We start from the raw sequence: 18,142 nt of genomic DNA on the forward strand, positions 1-18,142 counted from the left end.
ATCGTAGACTGGCAGGTTGGGTCCCTAGAGAGAGACTAGACTATTTGTCTGCTCTGAGGTCTAGATCCTTCAGGGATTGGGGGTGATTTTTCTAATACTATAGCTCATAAGCCCCCACCACTGTGACTCCTCCGTTGATTATAAATTTATATCAATTATCCAGCTAGACTTAATTAGCTTTTCGAAATAGATTTTTACTATGGTAGTACAGTTTTTTTAATTGGTAAAAATGTAGCCCCCCAGAGCTGGGGTCACACTCTCCCACAAATCCAGAGGAAGGTGGTTCCAACTTAGAGCATATGATAAGACAAAGATGGTAACTCAGAGCTCCTGGAAGTCCTTTGCTGGAAGTCTTTCTGCCCCCTTTAGTGGACCCTCATAAAGTACCCCTTAGGTATGATAAACTTTCTGTCCGATTCCTTAAAGAATCCAGAAGCTGCCTTAGAGGTCCTAAATCCAAACAAGAAATCTAGAAGGCAGACATGCATTAAAATGTAACAAAGTAAGATAAACTGTGATCTTGGAAATCCACATGTGTCTTGTGATAAAGTGTTCAAGGGATCTTAGTGACTGATAAGGAATATTGAAAAATGGAGCATTAGACAGCAAAGAAATGCCAGTCAAGAGTGACAAGGATGCTGTTGAATGCTAGCTTGTTTGGCTTTGTAAAATTCAACTAACTCCACAAACATTTACTATGTAAGTGCCTCCTATGTGTCAAGCATTGTGCTAGAGGCTAGACATACAAATGCAAAAATGAAACAGTCCCTGTCCTCAAGAAGTTTGAATTCTACTGAAGGGTGGAGCGGGCATAGGATACAACATGTATCCAGGTAGGTAACTACAAAGAGTATACAAAGTTGTTTGGGGGATTGTGGACCAGATGCATGATTTCATCTGTGGAAGGAATTCCCAATGAAAAGAACTTGCTACACCAATGAAGAGAAGCACCTGCCCTATAATTTATCATCTTAGGGAGTTTCTTGGGTCACTGAGAAACCAAGCACCTGCCCAGGTCACACAGTCAGCGTGTATTAGAGGTAAGACTCCAACCCAGACCTTTCTGAGTCCAGTATGTGTTCTCTATTTACTCCGCTATACTGCCTCTCAAATATAAGATTACAAAAAGTAATTTTCAGAAGAAGGGAATTCTAGTAACTGGTAGAATAGGGAAAGGGATTGAGAAAAGTCTCATGTAGGAGGTGGCACAAAAGCTGTGCTTTGGTGGAAAGTAGGGATGCCAGTAAATGGATGGATGGATGAATGGATGGATAGACGGATGGATGGATGGATGGATGGATGGATGGATGGATGGATGGATGGATGGAAAAGCATTTAGTAAGTGCTTACCATATACCAAGCACTGTGCTACATATTGAGAATGCAAACAGAAAAGAGACAATCCATTCCCTCATAGACCTCACATTCCAATCAAGAAAGACAATACAGATAGAAGGAAGCAGATACAGGGCAGATGAAAAATCCCAAATGTATTGAAGGTGCATGAGAAGATTCTAAAACGTAGAGGAGAAAAAAGGGTACATTTCAGACTTAGAAGATCACTTGTGCAAAGACAGAGAGACAAGTGATTCAGTGGCATGCATGGGGAACAAGTAGCTGGCCAATTTGACTGGCCAAAGTGTGATTGAAAGGATTAACATGAAATAAGACTGGAAAGAGGTGTGGGAAGCAGGTTATGGGGGACTTCAAATGCTAGGCTGATGATTTTGTATTTATCTTAGATTCAATAGGGAGGCATTAATAATTTTTTTTTTGAGCAGGGAAGAGCATCACAGGTCAGATCTCTGTTTCAGAGTTATCACACTGGTGGATCTTGACAAGTGGAATAGCGTTACACAGAGATGGATTATGAGGGAGTGGGGGGGTAGAAATGGGAGAGGTCAAGAATAGTTGTGCACTTAGAGCTTCAAAACAGACTTGAGGCTCTTTATGAAGAGAAGAAAACTAGATTCTCTGAGGTGAAAGAAGCCATTGGTCCACCTAAGTATGATATAGCAAAGCCATAGAAGATATCAGGTGAGAGATCAGCTAGTAAGGAACAGAGTGGTAATAGTAGCAGTAGTAGTTGTAGTAGTAGCAGAAGTAAGAGGAGGAGGAGGAGGAGGAGGAGGGGGAGGAGGAGTAGCAGTAGTAAGAACAGTAATAGTAGTAAGAGAAGGAGGAGGAAGAGGAGGAGGAGGAAGAGCAGCAGCAGCAGTAGTAATAGTAGTGGTGATGGCGGGGGTGGGGGTGGGGGTGGTGAGTGAGTGAGTGATTTGTTTGTATGTTCCCCCCCCCCATTAGACTGGAAACTCACTGAGGGCAGGGACTGTCTTTTATCTCTTCTTGTATCCCCAGAATTTAGCACAATGTCTTGCACATAGCAGGCATTTAAATGTTTATTGACTGATGAATAAGGAACTCACCAACTAACAAAATTACTAAACTAGTAGATGAGAGGAATAATACGACTATTGTATACCTAGATTTTAGCAATGCTTTGGATTAAGTGTGTCATACTTATTCTATGGAGAAAATGGAGAAATGTGGCTTACATGATAACACAATTAAATTGATACAGAACTGGTTAGATGGCCTACTCAATGAGTAGTTGAAATGATGCAATACTGACACAGCAAGAGGTCTCCAGTGGAATACCACAGATATTCCTGTGCAGTTTAAATTTTTTTTTATCAGTGACGAAGATAAAGGTATACACATCAAATCTACAGATGTCACAAAGCTGGGAGAAATAAATGACACACTGGATGACAAAAAGAAGGCTCCAATAGGATCTTAACAGGCTAGAGCTATGAGCTGAATCTAATAAAAGGGCATTCAGTGAAAATAAATGTAAAATCCAACACAGGTACAAAAAACCAACTTCACAGGTATATGATGTTGAAAGTATGAATATCAAGTAGTTCTGAAAAAGATTATGAGTTTGGCTGAACCTTAAGCTCAATTTAGATCAACCATGTGATTCATTGGCCAAAAAATGTTGCATTAAGAGGAGGATACTATCCAGGAAGAGAGTCTTCCTGAGCTCTCTCTTAATGTTCATTTGAAGCATCACACTAAATTTTGGATGCCATGGTTTAAGCAGGACATTGAGAAGTTCAAGATTATCCACAAGAAGGCAACAAGGATGGTGAAGGACCTTGAGTCCATGTCAGATGTGGATTGGCTGAAGAAAATGAATGTTTACCTTGAAAAAGGGAAGACTCAAGGTAAGGAGGAGGGACAGGAAAGCTCTCTTCAAGCATCTGAAAGACTTTTTTGTGGAGAAAAGATTAAACTTGTTCTATTGGAACAAGGAAGTTACAAGGAAACCAATTTAGACTGCACCTCAGAGAAAATTGCCCAATAATTTAAGCTGTCTAAAAGTGGAATGAGTTGCCTCTAGAGATGGCAGGTCCCCTTTCCTTGGTGGTCTTCAAGCAGGAACTGGATGGCTACTTGTTAGTAGGCTCCACCTTAAAGGTGGAGATTCCTTTCATGAAGAGCCTGTTGTAGATGGCCACTGATATCCTTCCAATTCTCAAATTGTGTGATCCTGTGATCATGTCAAGAGACCTATGGAGGAGAAACAGGGAGTTATGTCTGAGTGGATGATACAGAAGATTCAATGAGAGAGAATGGGACACAGAGAAATTAACCACAGCAGGTTCAGGGTTCAGCACTACCAATTAACTGTAGGATGGTGACTTTTTTCAGCCATAGCAGCTCACAAAGACAGGCTATTAAAGCAAAGAGGGGTTGTAATCTGCTTCAGTGGAGGGAGTACCCATACCAGTAAACTACTGGATTCTTAAAGCATTGCAGTACAAATATTATTATTATTGTGAATAGGATCAAGAGCTAGAAGCAATCTTAGAGATGTTTTAGACCAGTCCCTTCAAATGAGGGAATATCTGGATGAAGGATGATTAGAGATATGAGGCACTCAGACCATATTCACTTTACTCCCAGCTCCACTCTTCACTCCCCAGGTTTCTCCACCTCCTCACCAGCTCCCTTACTCTCCTGCCCCCTTTCCAGTCCTCTCTGTATGTTGTCTTCTCCAATCAGAAGTTCTTGGAAGATAGGGTCTATCTTTTTTCACTTGTATGTGTATAGTCAGTTTTTAGCACAGCACTTGGCATGTAATAAGCACTTAATAAATGCTTTATCTATCTGTGTATCAAATGAATGAATGAAAAAGTATTTAAGTGCTTTTCATGTGCCAGGCACTGTACTAAATGCTGTGGATATAAATAGAAAAGCAAGATTGTCCCCATTCTCAAGAAGCTCACGTTGTAAAACGAGGATGCCACACATATAGGATTCCACAGTGACCCAGTTAGAAAGTGCCAGTGGTCAAAAAAGCAAGTAATCCAGTTTGGCTAAAGCACAGAGGGGATATAAGGCTGATGTCCAGACCTTCTTAAGCCTCATTTAGATTGATTAAAAACCATACCTGTTTCTTACATTGAACCATTTGATGGTACCAAAGTGTCTGAGGGCAATGTTTCTTTTCTGGGTCTTCAGTAACTGTGGCTATTGAGAAGGTGGGAATAGTTATGTTAACAGAAGGAACCTCTAGTTTGAGTGTCCATTGAGATTGCTCCCCTGGTCGATGACCATAGTGGAGACAAGTCTAGCAACCTGGGGGTCCTACTAATCCCAGAGCTCTTGGGCAAGTCGTCCTGGGCCACCTTCACCAGGAACTGGAGAGAATAATGATAGTGGAAGTTTTGCCCACCTCAATCATGCCACCTCTCGTCTGTCTCCTATCTCCCTTGTACCTACCACTTTGATTCTTCCCCTCAGCTGACTAGTCAGTCAGGAAAATAAAGTCCATGGTCCTACAGGTAGAAAGTAATAGAATAGGGGCAGCTAGGTGGTGCAGTGAGTAGAGCACCGGCCCTGGAGTCAGGAGGACCTGAGTTCAAATCTGGCCTCCAACACTTACTAGCTGTGTGACCTTGGGCAAATCACTTAACCCCAATTGCCCTGCCTTCCCCCTCCAAAAAAAAAAAGTAACAGAATAAGAATCGAAACTCAGAGAGTTTGACTCCAAATCTAACATGATTTCCATTCCATTACACTGCATTTTTTAATAGTTCTCCACATCCAACCCACTCCGATGCCTGGGGTGACCTGGATTCCCAAACACTGTATTAGCAGTGTGCCCCCTCTGGTATGTCCTGTCAAGGTGGGCCCAGTAAGAGACCATATATTTATCACACAAAGACCAGCTAAGCCAAGCTCAGAGGCTCATCACCAACTTGGATAAAGGCTGAGAATCTTTTCTACCAACACAGCATGTTAGAAGGGTCCACCAAATCACTGAAGGGCTGCAATCTGCATTGGTAGAGGGAGTAACCACACCAGAATGACAGAATCTCATCTGGGAGAGACCTCCATGGGCCAAAAGAAACTTCATTTCACAGAGCACTTTGGTCATCTCACTTTGTGGCACTCTTCACAAACACTTGCAAAATGACAATCCTGAAAATAATAGCCATTTATCATCTGTTGCAGTGTCCTAAAAAGAACGAGGAAGGACCCTCCAAATTAAAGCAGTATTTGTTTTGAGATTCTATGATTTCAAAGCAAAGGTGGTAGTAGCTAAAGGAACTGTAAAATATTATGTTAGAAAACACAGATCAAGTAAAGAAAGAGAGTAGCCAGAGGCTTAAGGTCTACAGAGGACTTCTGCCCATACATCGTAAATATTTTCTTCAAGGACGGAAGTGGGTGTGGCCAGCACCAAGTAACATGATCCAAAAGGAAAAGAAAAGAAAGGATTTGATTGTACCTTAACAGACAGTAAATAACTCAGTACTGATGTGCAAATTGTCCCTGAATCAACTGTCTGTGTACGGTTAGAACACTGGCTTATTAGAGCAAAGACCAAAATCAATCCCAAAATGATAATTAAAAGAAAAATAATTAAAATGAGGAAAAGATCATATATATGGAGTTAAAAGGAACCTTAAAGGCCATTGAGTCCAGCTCCCTCATTTTACAGAGGAGGAAACTGAAGAACAGAGAAATTAATCAACTTCCCCAGGGTAGTCATGACTTAGTTATAAATGACAGAAATGGCATTTGAACCCATTTCCCTGACTTGGTCCAATGCTTTCCCCACTACATCATGCTGCCTCTAAAACATGGCAAGCAGTTAAAACAACTCTACTCCTACCTATTCAAATAAATGACTGGTGCCAAAAAAAATTTTAACAGATGGAGGTACAATAGAGGTGTGAAGCACACAGCTTGTGGTCCCACAATATTCTCCAGTAGGTCCAAACCAGGTTAAAATAAAATTGGGAAATATTTAACAAAATAAGTAGAAATCTAATAACAATACAGATAACATTACATTTTAAAACTAAATCAATAAGTGGGATGCAGGGATCCTTATGTATGGTTTAGTGATCCCCCATTTCTTTGAGTTTCACACCATTGGAATAAAGAACATCAACACTGACTAACAATTTCATATACAAGTTTAATAGGTGTAAATCAATCATCATAACAAGGAAAGCAAAAGAGCCTAAAAACAGCTTTAGTCATCAAACACTTGAATTACTTGCTCAGTGGAAAAATATGGCTGCCAAGGGTAACTCTGATTTACGACATTAACATTACAAGATTAATAAGGTCTTACAAAGAAAGAAAATAAGAGTATAAGAAACATTTCCTTATAAAACAGAGAGAAGCAGTGAAAGGAATAATCCCTTTAAAGAAAGCTTTGGCAACAGCTCCAGCTAAGCAGTCATTTAAATATTTAAGGATAAAATTGGAAGCAAAACAACGAATTGATAAAAGATGGAAAAGATCTGAAGAAAAAACAATTATTCTTTTTTTATAAATTTATTTTTAGTTTATAACACTCAGTTCCACAAGTTTTTGGGTTCCAAATTTTCTCTCCTTCCCTCTCCTCTCCCCTACCCCCCAAGATGGCATGTAATCCAATGTAGGTTCTACATATACCTTCACATTGAATTTATTTACATAGTAATTTAGTTGTAAAAATGAATTATAACCAATGGAATGAATCATGAGAAAGGAGAAATGAAACCAAAAAAGAAGGAAAAAGAAAGAAAAAAACTATTATTCTAACAAAATCTTTTATTCATTAAGGGCAGTGGAGCTAGTGCATTTGAACACTGACATCTTGGACCCAGATAGCCTTATTGAGGAAGCAGAACTGGCATTAGAGAAAACGAAGATAGGGAAGGCAGATGCAATAGACTGTGTATATATGGAGAGGACACCCATTGCTAGAAGTTGGTAGAGGCAATACTGTTTTGAAGGCATTGGGGAAAACAAGGAAAGGAAAATGTCATAGCACCATGAGGTTGTAGGATCAAATATAGCTAGGTCCCAATTAGTACAAAGAAATGAATCCAGTGAAGTAGTTACATTATTTGAATTTGCACTGTATATTTCCATTGGGCTTTAACCAACGAGAATGTTTTATGCAATTATAACTTTAAATAGTGTGAATTTAAATACATGTGACTATTTCATAGCATTCATTATTTACACTAATCAGGACCTACCTGTATTTAGAAGCAAGTGATTTTCCTGAAGTACAAGTCTGTGCACTTTACTGCTCTGTTGAAGAAGCCACATTAGCCCCCCATTGCCTTTAGGACAAACTCCAGCTTCCTCCGTTTGACATTTAAAGCCCTTCATGATCTTACTCCAAACTACCTTTTCAAGTTTCTTAAACATTACTCTTCTTACATATTCTATGCTCCAGCCAAACTGAACTATTTGACTTTGCTCATATATGACACTCCAAGTCCTATCTCTTTTGCCTTTAGACACGCTTTCCCTCCTGCCTAAAATGTTCTCTTTCCTCTCCTCCACCTCTTGGAACCCTTAGCTCCCTTTAAAGCTCAGCTAAAGTGCCCCCTCCTTCAAGAGATCCTTCTTGATTCTCCCACCCCCACTCCTGCAGTTTATTGCCGCCCACCATGGATAGTAAAATCTTCCATAAGCTCCTACTTGCAAACGATATTGCGCTGATTGAATCAAGTCCCAGACCATTTCCAATGCTCCTTAATGAGATATATAATCATTCTAAACGGTCTGGATTCACTATCCACTTAGGAGAAGCCACTCAGTAAATGAAGAATGACTATTATCTAAATTACGATGTGCGCTTTAATAGATGATCTATGAGTTTGTGCTTATAAATGGAAAGCCAGGAATGGATGGACCATGTATATGAATATATATAATATACACGTGTATGCATATATCAATGTGTGTGCAGATAATAGATATGTGTGTACACATACATGTATGTGCACATATGTTATATATGTATATATTATGTGTATATATTATATATGTATATTGTGTGTGTGTGTGTATATATATGTATGTGTGGGTGTGGCTGTGGGTATGGGTGTGTATATACTGTGATAGACTCTACAAATGGATAAGTTAAACCAAAAGTTGAAGCAGGAAGAATGATAGCTGAGTGGCCTTTGGGAAACTACAAAGTTCTTTTAATAGCTTCAAACTTCTACCTAAGGTCCTTCTTTTTAATACTAATGGTTGTTGTATCATTATCAGTTATGAAACACTACAGTGTCCAAAGAATTGGAGTTAAGGATCAATAGAGAGGGGTATGGTAGATCCGAGCAAAATATAGTACATTACATACAAGAAATAATGAAGGAAGAGTGATGTAAAGAATATGTCATTGGGGAAATGTGTGATTAAAAATGAGAGTAGGTCATGTGACAAGAGTGAGCGATGAGTACACAGTCCACATGGGCCATTTTGGAGAAAGGGCTTGAGGAAGATCTCTAGCATTTTTCCACCAAAATTACAGGAGGAGGTGGACAAGAGTTACATGGAATACACAGTCATGGGTAGGATGCAATCTGAATCACTGGAAGGAGTACTGACATTGATGAGTTTACAGATTCATTTGAGTATTATCATCATTATTACAGTCTATAGCTGTCAGGAAAGGACAGATATGCAAAAATAGAGCTAAGCACAGCTAATAGATGAGGGTCAAAAGTATAATATAGACAGAAACCTCTGTGAGAGTTTAGAAGAGAAAGTGCTTATTAAGGACTGGACCAGTTAGGAAAGGCTTCATGAAAGAGTCAGAACTTGAGCTGTCCCTCCCTTCAATTTGATTAAATTCAATAAACATTTATTAAGTTCCTAATTATTAGGCCCTAAAAAAAGGGGCAAAAGACAGTCCTTGCCCTTAAGGGGGCTTACACTCTAAAGTGGGGTGGGGCTGGGAATACACAGAAAATGTATACAAAGCAAGCTACACAATTAGATAATTAACAGAGGGAAGGCACTGGAATTAAGAGGAGTTGGGAAAGGCTTTCAGTAGAAGGTGGAGTTTTAGATGAGACCTAAAGGAAGCCAGGGAGGTAAGTAATTGGAGTGAAGGAAGAGCATTCTAGGTATAGAGGAGAGACAGAGAAAATACCCAGAGGCAAAAGATGGAAGGGGACAAATCAGGGAGAAAAATGGAAGAAGACTGGCAGGGTAGGAGGGGCCAGGTTATGATGGGCTTTAAATGCCAAATGAAGCATTTTGTGTTTGCTCCTGCAGGTAACAGGAAGCCACAGGGAGAAAAGAAGAAAAATGTTCAAGGTCACAAAGAAATTTGAAAATATATTACATGAGGATTGGTTAGAGGGAATGGAGATTTTTAGTCCCACTTACAGGAACAGGATGTGATATCCTCATAGTATAGTGGTTAAAGAGCTAGACTTGGAATCAGCAAGAGCTGAGTTAGAATCCCACCTCAGGCAAATACTAGCTCTGTGACCGTGCAGATTGCCCATCTGTAAAATGGGGGTGACAATAACACCTGCCTCACCTGTCTCTGAGATAGCATAATGTAAATATTTTGCTGACCTTAAAGTGTTATATAAAAATTAAAATAGTATCAAAGTTAGCTATTCTTAGTCCAGGGTTATCATGAGGGAGGGGGTTAAGATTACAGGATCATAGATCTCAAGCTGGAAAGGACCACAGAAGCCATCTATTTCAACCGCCTTGTGGAAAATATTATACTATTTTATATCATTTTTGTAATTTCAGTAAGACTCAGGGCCTGAACTACTTAACCAGAAGAAAAGCCTGATCCTAACAGTCTCTTTGTTCTCTGAGTAAGCTCAGAGATATCTCTATCTTATATCAACAAAATCCAGATGGAGCATTCCTTGCTCTGTCCATGGCCATTAAGGGTGAAAGCCTTGACTCCAGACACTATCTTGAATTATGTGACTTTTCCTTATCTTAATATTTTATGGGCATATACTATGTTGTGGAATGTTAATGGCAAATTAAACCCAGAGATCCTGGGGTAGTAATTCCAATTGACACTCTGTCAACTATCTAATTTGTTGTATTTACAATCTATTCCATTAAGGAAAATCCTCTTCTTGTATCATGGTTAAACATACATGGGGGTCATAAAAATGAGGTCATACAGGCTTGCTAGCTCTGCTAAAATAACGTATATAAGTCTTCTCATTGCTTTGTTCAGGCAGCCAGAGTTTATACTCTGACTCCTTGTACGTACAAGTAAGCTAGCTCCGCTATGCTTTAAGGGAAAATAATAAACAACATGGATTTTTCTATCACCTAGTTCTGTTGTTTCCTTCAACCAAATTTTCAGGTTTAACAGTTATGGTGCCATGACTTTCGGATGGAAATGATGGAAACGGGACAAGCAGCCCAACCTTGCCAACGCTTTTGGGCGCCATAGGATTAACTTTTCCTGGAATTTTGGCCTTGACAAGGTGGGGGTAAGTTGTCTCTCTTCCCAGCTTCCAAAAAGAACTCCCACAAAATTGGTTGAAGTCTGAAAATTCCCTTTAAGCTAGCTCTGGGGGCAGGGATCAGATCTGCAGGCAAATGCACATAGATCCCCTGGAAACACTGATTGATCTAGAAAATTAACTATGGATCAGTCAAAAACTAGTCCAACCGTTCCTCCACTCCCTCCCTTCCTTCCCTTGGAGGCTCTGGTCCTGGGGAGAAAAACTGCACTTTGCTTTTTCCCTCCCCTTCTGCCTCCCAGGAAGGGCTCTGATCCTGAGGGAGGTAACTCTGTTCTGCTACTGTTGCCTCCTCTCTCTCTTCCCTCCCTGCCCCTTTCCCCCTTTCCCTTAAGGGCTCTGTTTTTGCCTTCTGCCCTACTCCTGCTTCCTTCCCTTGAAGGCTCTGATTATGGGGAGGATAAATGCATTTTATCCTTACTCCTCGCCTTCCTTTACCTGTCCTAGTCCTCCTCCATCTCCCCTTTCCCCCTTCCTAAGGGATAGGATATGGAGAGTCAGAAAAATCAGGAACACCAGGGCTCCCCCAAAGACCATAGGGGTGCTAATAGCTAACTCATGAAAGCTTCTAATTCTCTGTTGTTTAAACTCTGAGCTGAGTCTGTATTTGTTCTGTATTTGTTTTGTTGATTGTCTGTTAATTGTCTGTGTGAGAGCGTGTGCTGTGAAATGTGTATACTTTGGTAAAATCTGAAACGCAGGTAGCCAGAGTTTATACTCTGACTCCTTGTACGTACAAGTAAGCTAGCTCCGCTATGCTTTAAGGGAAAATAATAAACAACATGGATTTTTCTATCACCTAGCTCTGTTGTTTCCTTCAACCAAATTTTCAGGTTTAACAGCCTCATTTTACAGATGAAGAGAACGAGTCTTACAAGGGCTAAGGAACCTGCCCAAAGTCGAACAGATAGTGTCAGAGGCAGGATCTGGTCTCAGGTCCTCTAAGTCAGGGATGGTGTTCTCTCCATTATACCACATACATTTCTTCTTCTTGGCACCAGGGGGCAGAACTAAGATAAAAGATCCAAGTTACCTCTTTCCTGATGGGGAACCCCTGAGGGGTTCAAGAGACAGAATGACACATCCATGTTTGAACATGGACAAAGTAGTTTTGTTTTTGTTTGATTGCATATTTATTATAATTGCTTTGATCTTCTTTTAAACTGAAGGGAGCAGTTGCGGGGCAGGGAATAAGTGCTTGTTAATTGAAAAGTAAAAGAAAATGGAGGAAAAAGAAAGTCACCTTAAAAAAGAAAGTGGCCTTCCCAAGGAGGCAGATTTAAGCCCAACATAAGGAAAAATGTCCTAACAACTAGAGATGGAATTGGCTGCCTTGAGAGATAGTGGGTCTCCATGAGAGGTCTCCAGGCATAGGCTGTGTCCTTTTTTCAGGAAAGGTTCAAAGGGGATTCCTACCCACATACAAGTAAGACTAGGTGGCCTCTGAGAGCTTTTCCAACTCTGAAATTCTGATTCTCTGACTGATTCCATTTCATCATCTGTGGGCCACTCTTGAGGACCACAATCACTTCCATCTGCCAGCATCCCCTCCCTTCTTCTGCATCTCTTCCAAATGGGGCGCCTGGACATCTACGTCTATCCTTACACTATAAAAGGAAGTTTCTGGCTATTAAAAATTAAAGGCAATGTCCCTTGAGATCATCCAACTCTCTCTGCTTCAACTACTCACCAAATAAGGAGTTTTCGCACCTTGTTTTCTCAAGGTGGCTTTCCCCTCAGGAAGAGAAAGTCATTGACTGACCCAGGGGTGAATTCTGCTTGCTGGTGCACCTTTCTATCAGTGTAAATGAACTGCCTGCTTTTCCTGTGCACCTCATGGTGTCTGGAGAGTCTGGTTACTAAGAATCAATCAATTCCCTCAGGGCCTGTAAATTGAAACCCTAAACTCGCAATCTGAAGATTAGCTCAGTGACCTGAGGTAAGCTCACCAAGTTCCCAAACCCCAGGGGTCCCAAACCAAGCAGACAGCTTCACTTTCTTTTCCTTCTTCCTCCCATTCATTCTCATTCTCTCTCTCTCTCTCTCTCTCTCTCTCTCTCTCTCTCTCTCTCTCTCTCTCTCTCTCTCTCTCTCCCTCCCCCTCCCTCCCTCTTTCTCTGTCTCTCCCTCTCCTTCTCCCTCTCCCCATTTCCCTTCCCCTCCAACACCTTCCCTCCCTCTCTTGCTCTTTTTCCTCCCTCCCCACTCTCTTGCTTCTTCTCCCATCTTTCCCCTCCCCCTCCCCCTCCCCCTTCCCTTCTCTCTCTGTCTCTCTCTGTGTCTCTGTCATACCCGCGCGTGCGCACACAGACGCGCGCGCGCGCACACACACACACACACACACACACACACACACACACACACACACACACACACACACACACACACAGAGCATCTCCTGCAGTGCCTGCTTTTCCTGTTGAGGAATCATTTGAACAGACAAGATTTTCTCTTGGCACCTCTCTGGCCTTCACTTGGCCAGCACTCTGGTTCAGGACCTCACCACCTCTAGCCTGGACTATTGTAAATAGTTTCCCTGCCTCTGGTCCCCTTGCCTTCCAAGAAATCCTGCACACTGTGCCAAATTATTATTCCAAAAAACAGGGAACTGACCATATCACTGTACAGGCACACAGTAAAATATAAGCCATTCAGTGCTCCTGGAGGGCATGGAGCACTTTATTTTTGTCTCAGCATTCCAAGTATCTAGTCCAGTGTCACACACATTGTAGGCACCTGTTTGTTGATCTGAATTCAGTTAGCTCCCTATTTCCACCCTGCCCTGATACCAGATCAGGGAATTTCTAAACGTGTGGTTTTTTTCTCTCTTCTCTACCAAACCAAGGCCCTCTCACAAATTAAAGGCATTCATAGTGTGACTGCATCCAGCTCTCAGGGGAAAATCATAATTTCATCTGCAATAGATTGCCGAGAAGCTCATACTATGGCTAATCTCCCTACAAAGTTTATTAACTTTCATCCAATTAATTACCAGAACAAATCAGAGCTGAGCGCTAACTCTGAAGCTTCCATTATCTTTTTCCATACATTTTAGGACTCATCCAGGATGGAAAACTCCATTACCAGGCTTATTCATTTGCCTTTTAGATAGCTAATTGTGCCTAAGTCTAGTTAGCATACCTAATCACTGGCTTATTCACTCCCGGTGGTTTGTGGCAAGATGGGCAATTATTCAGGAGAAATGAGATCAGGGGCTGGCAGCAAAGGAAATGGGTTTGCATTATATGATATCTGGGGAAAGCGAGGTAGAGCCCCAGAAAATGGAGAGCTTCAGTTAACACCCGCTCCCAGCAGCTTGCCTCTGCTCGCTGGGGTTCCACTTTGGCAGCAGCGTACTTACCCGGGGAAGGGGAGCAGGCTGTATTTCTCATTGAAACATGGCAGGCTAATGTGCTGAGAGGCTTTAATGGGGTTTTATAAGGTGCCAGGAGATGGATGCTATCACTTCTGCCGCCCCTGCAAGAGAGGAATATAAAACCCAGAGAGAACGCTGCATGAGAATCCTAGGCTATGGCGTTAGTCTGGGACCGAGTGTATATTGTCGATGTCGTAAAAAGCGCCGCCAGAGCGTGTGCCCAACAGAAAGAAAATAAGTTTTCTCTCATTATCTTGCAACAAAACACTGCGCTTCCTTAAAAATTCAAATTCTCTGCTCCAGAGAGCACGGTTACCAACCACAGCTGGGTCTTGATGCGAGCATCAAGCCGACTAGGGATAGGTTAGGATAGAATCGTCGCATTCTGGACAGATCACTGGCTCTGGAATCCACTGACCTGGTTTCACATTCTGCTTCTGATCCTTACGTTCTGCGTGACCTTGGGGAAGTTATTTCTCCTCTCTGTGCCTCGGTTTCCCCATCTCTAAAATGAGGGTTAGATTAGATGGCCCTTCCAGTTCTGGATCTATAGTATTCAGGATGAATCGAAATAATTTAATTCATTAAGCACCCACCATGGTTGCTGTGAGGAGCAAAAGAGGTAACCTATATAAAGCATTATCTACATCGTAAATCCCTCTATTAATACTATCTATTAAATGCCAAGCTAATTTGAAATCTAGAATTCCAATGTCTGGCAGCTTAGAGTAAAAAGCGGTGCCAACCAAGTCCCCAGGAGGGGATCTTTTGGGGTAAGGAGGATAATCGAGTCTGTCTCTGCCTACCTACCTGACCAGAGGCAACCTTTCGAACTTCAAGGGTTCAGAGATCTTGACAAAAGATGGTCCCTGTCCTCTAAGAGTTTATAATCTAATGAGGAAGACAATAAACAAACAAATATGTACAAAGCAAGCTATAAACAGGATAAGTGAGAAATAATTAAAAGAGAGAAAGCCCTGGCAATACGGATTGGGTTACTAGCTGTCTGACCCTGGGCAAGTCATTTAACCTCTGTTTGCCTCAGTTTCTTAAACTGTAAAATGGGAATAACAGCACCCATCTCCTGGGACTGTTGTAAGGATTAAATGAGATATTTGTAAAGCACTTAGCAGAGAGCCTGACATGTAGTAAATGCTGTGTAAACATTTATTCCTTTCTCATTTTAAAGGTTACAAATCATTTTTTGTAATTGATTTAATTTTATCCTCATGGTCATCCTATATTTTCTGTGTTATTATCCTCATTCTACAGATGAGAAAATGAGGCATAGAAAGGCTAATTAATTTGCAAATAGTCATACCACTAGGAAGTATGGTCAGTAGAATTAAAAACCAGGACCTCCATTAAAAACATGACTTCCATTAGACTATGCGCTTATGTTGCCTGCACGACCAGTCCCAGAGAGATGTTGGGATAAGTTCAGAGAAACTTAGAACACTTGGAAGATAATGGGGGTGGGGCACAGAGAAGCTGCGGACAGTCACTGAGAGAGATGGGAAAAGTCACAAGAATCATAGGTTTAGAGCTGGATGGGATCATGGAGGTCATAGAATGCAACCCCCCTCATTTTACAAACAGGGAAATTGAGGCACAGAAAAGTTACACAGCTATTGAGTGTCTAAAGCAAGATTCAAACCAAGTTCCTCCTGATTCCAAATCCAGAGCTCTATCCATGACACCATGATGCCTCTAAAGATTCATGAATTCTAAAAATATATATATTTAGGTGCCTATATTGCAATTTAATTGTTTTCCTTTGTGGTCCTATGTATTTTATTTTGTTGTTATTATATACATTGTTCTCTTTATTCTTCTCTCTTCACAAGCTCATACAATTTTTCTCAGGACTCTACAAAACCACCCCTTTCATCATTTTTTACAGGACGAGGGAATAAGCACCTACTATGTGCCAGGTACTGTGCTAAGCTCTTTACAAATATTTCATTTCATCCTCAAAACAACTCAGCAAGGAGGCATGTTATTATCTCTATTTTACAGTTGAAGAAACTGAGACAGAGTTGAATGACTTACTCAGGGTCAAACAGTTCTAAGTGTCTGAAGCTGAATTTGAACTCAAGTCAAGAAGACTTCAGGTCCAGCACTCTATCCATAGCACAATAGTATTTCATTACATTCATATACCATCATTTGTTCAGCCATTCATTCCCCATTTGATGAGTACCTTCCCTCTGAGATCACCTCCTAATTTATCCTGTCTATGCATTTCTTGTTTGTACATAGTTGGTTGTGTGTTGTCTCTCCCATTGGACTGTGAGCTCCTTGAGGTGAGGAATGGTTTTTTTACCTTCCTTTATCAAGGCACTTGATTCAGGTCAACACTTGCTGACTTGCATTGACTTGGTTTGAGAGGGGATCCAGAGGCTTCACCAGACTGCCAAACAGGGTCCATGACACAAAAAAAGATGAAAAATTCATGCTCTAAGGAGATGGGGAAAGAGGGATGGGGTCAAACCCAAGCAGATGTAGGGATGGCCCCAGACAGTTTAAGAGCAGTCGTGTAGAACCAGATCCAGGGGGATGTGATTATAATCAGAAAGGGATGTGAGGACATTCACAAAGAGACTTGGGGACAGTCATCAAGTGTCCAGACTTGCCAATGCTGCCTCAACAACCTCCAGAATCTGAACCCTTCTCTCTCTTCACTCGACCAACACGATGGTCCAGACCCTCATCACCTCTTACCTGGACTATTGTATTAACTTCCTAATTGGTCTCCTAGTTTCTGGTCTCTCTTTTCCAATCTATCCACCACAATGGAAGTACCAAACTGGAGGCCCAAGCAAAACTCCTGAGTGTCACCTGAACCACATGGAAGTGTAATTGGGAAATGTTTAACCAAATAAATATGGCATGATTGAACACATATAACCTATATCAGATTGCTTACTGTTTCAGGGAAAGGGGAGGGGAGGGGAGGAAGAGAATTTGAAGCTCAAAAAATTTTTAAATGAAAGTTAAACATTATTTTTATATGCACTTGGGAAAAAATAAAATTATATTCAAAAATAAGTAAATAAATGTAAATGCAATACAACATCAATACTGTTAATTTGTGGTTTTCTGAATCAATATACTGCCCAGCAAGGATCCATTTCTATTTGAGTTTGATTCCACTGCTTCATACAACTGCCAATAGTCTTCCTCAAGCATGCCACTCTCCTCCTCAAGAGGCTTCAATGGTTCTCTATTGCCCTTAGCATAAAATAAATTCCTTAGTTTGGCATTTCAAGCCCTTTAGGATGTTGTTCTAGCCTCATTATTCCTATTGATACACTCTATGTTACAGACAAATTAGCTTTCTTGCTGTTTCCCAAACTCAGACAGTTCCTGCCTCCATGCTTTTGCCCAGGCTGTTTCTCCTCACCTCTGATTCTTAGAATCCTTAGCTCCCTTCTCAGCTTACCTCAGGAGAATCTGTTCCTAGGGAAGTCTTTGCTGAGCGCTCTAGTTGTTATTCCCTCTCTCCTGCCTCAATTTATAGTGTACGTCTGTATTTGTCTAAATATACTAGGTGGCTCAGTGGATAGAGTGATGAATCTGGAGTCAGGAAGAGCTGAATTCAAATCCTGCCTCAGACAATTACTAGATGTGTGACCCTGGGCAAGTTGCAAAAATCTGCCTCAGTTTTCTCATCTGAGAAAAGGGGATAACAATGGCACCTACCGCCCAGGGTTGTTGTGAGAATCAAACGAGATAAGAATTGTAACACTTAGTAAGCGCTACACGAATGTCGATGTCATTGTTATATTGTATCACAGTCCTGTGGCTCTATGACCAACAGGACCCTTTCTCCCTTACCCATGCCAAGGAAGGACAAAGAAGATTGGACCATGGAAATCCACCCAAAATCACCTGAGTCCCATGTTAGCCAGTACTCTTCACATCACTGCCC

Source organism: Trichosurus vulpecula, chromosome 1, assembly GCF_011100635.1.
Source record: "Trichosurus vulpecula isolate mTriVul1 chromosome 1, mTriVul1.pri, whole genome shotgun sequence".
Taxonomy (NCBI): Eukaryota; Metazoa; Chordata; class Mammalia; order Diprotodontia; family Phalangeridae; genus Trichosurus; species Trichosurus vulpecula.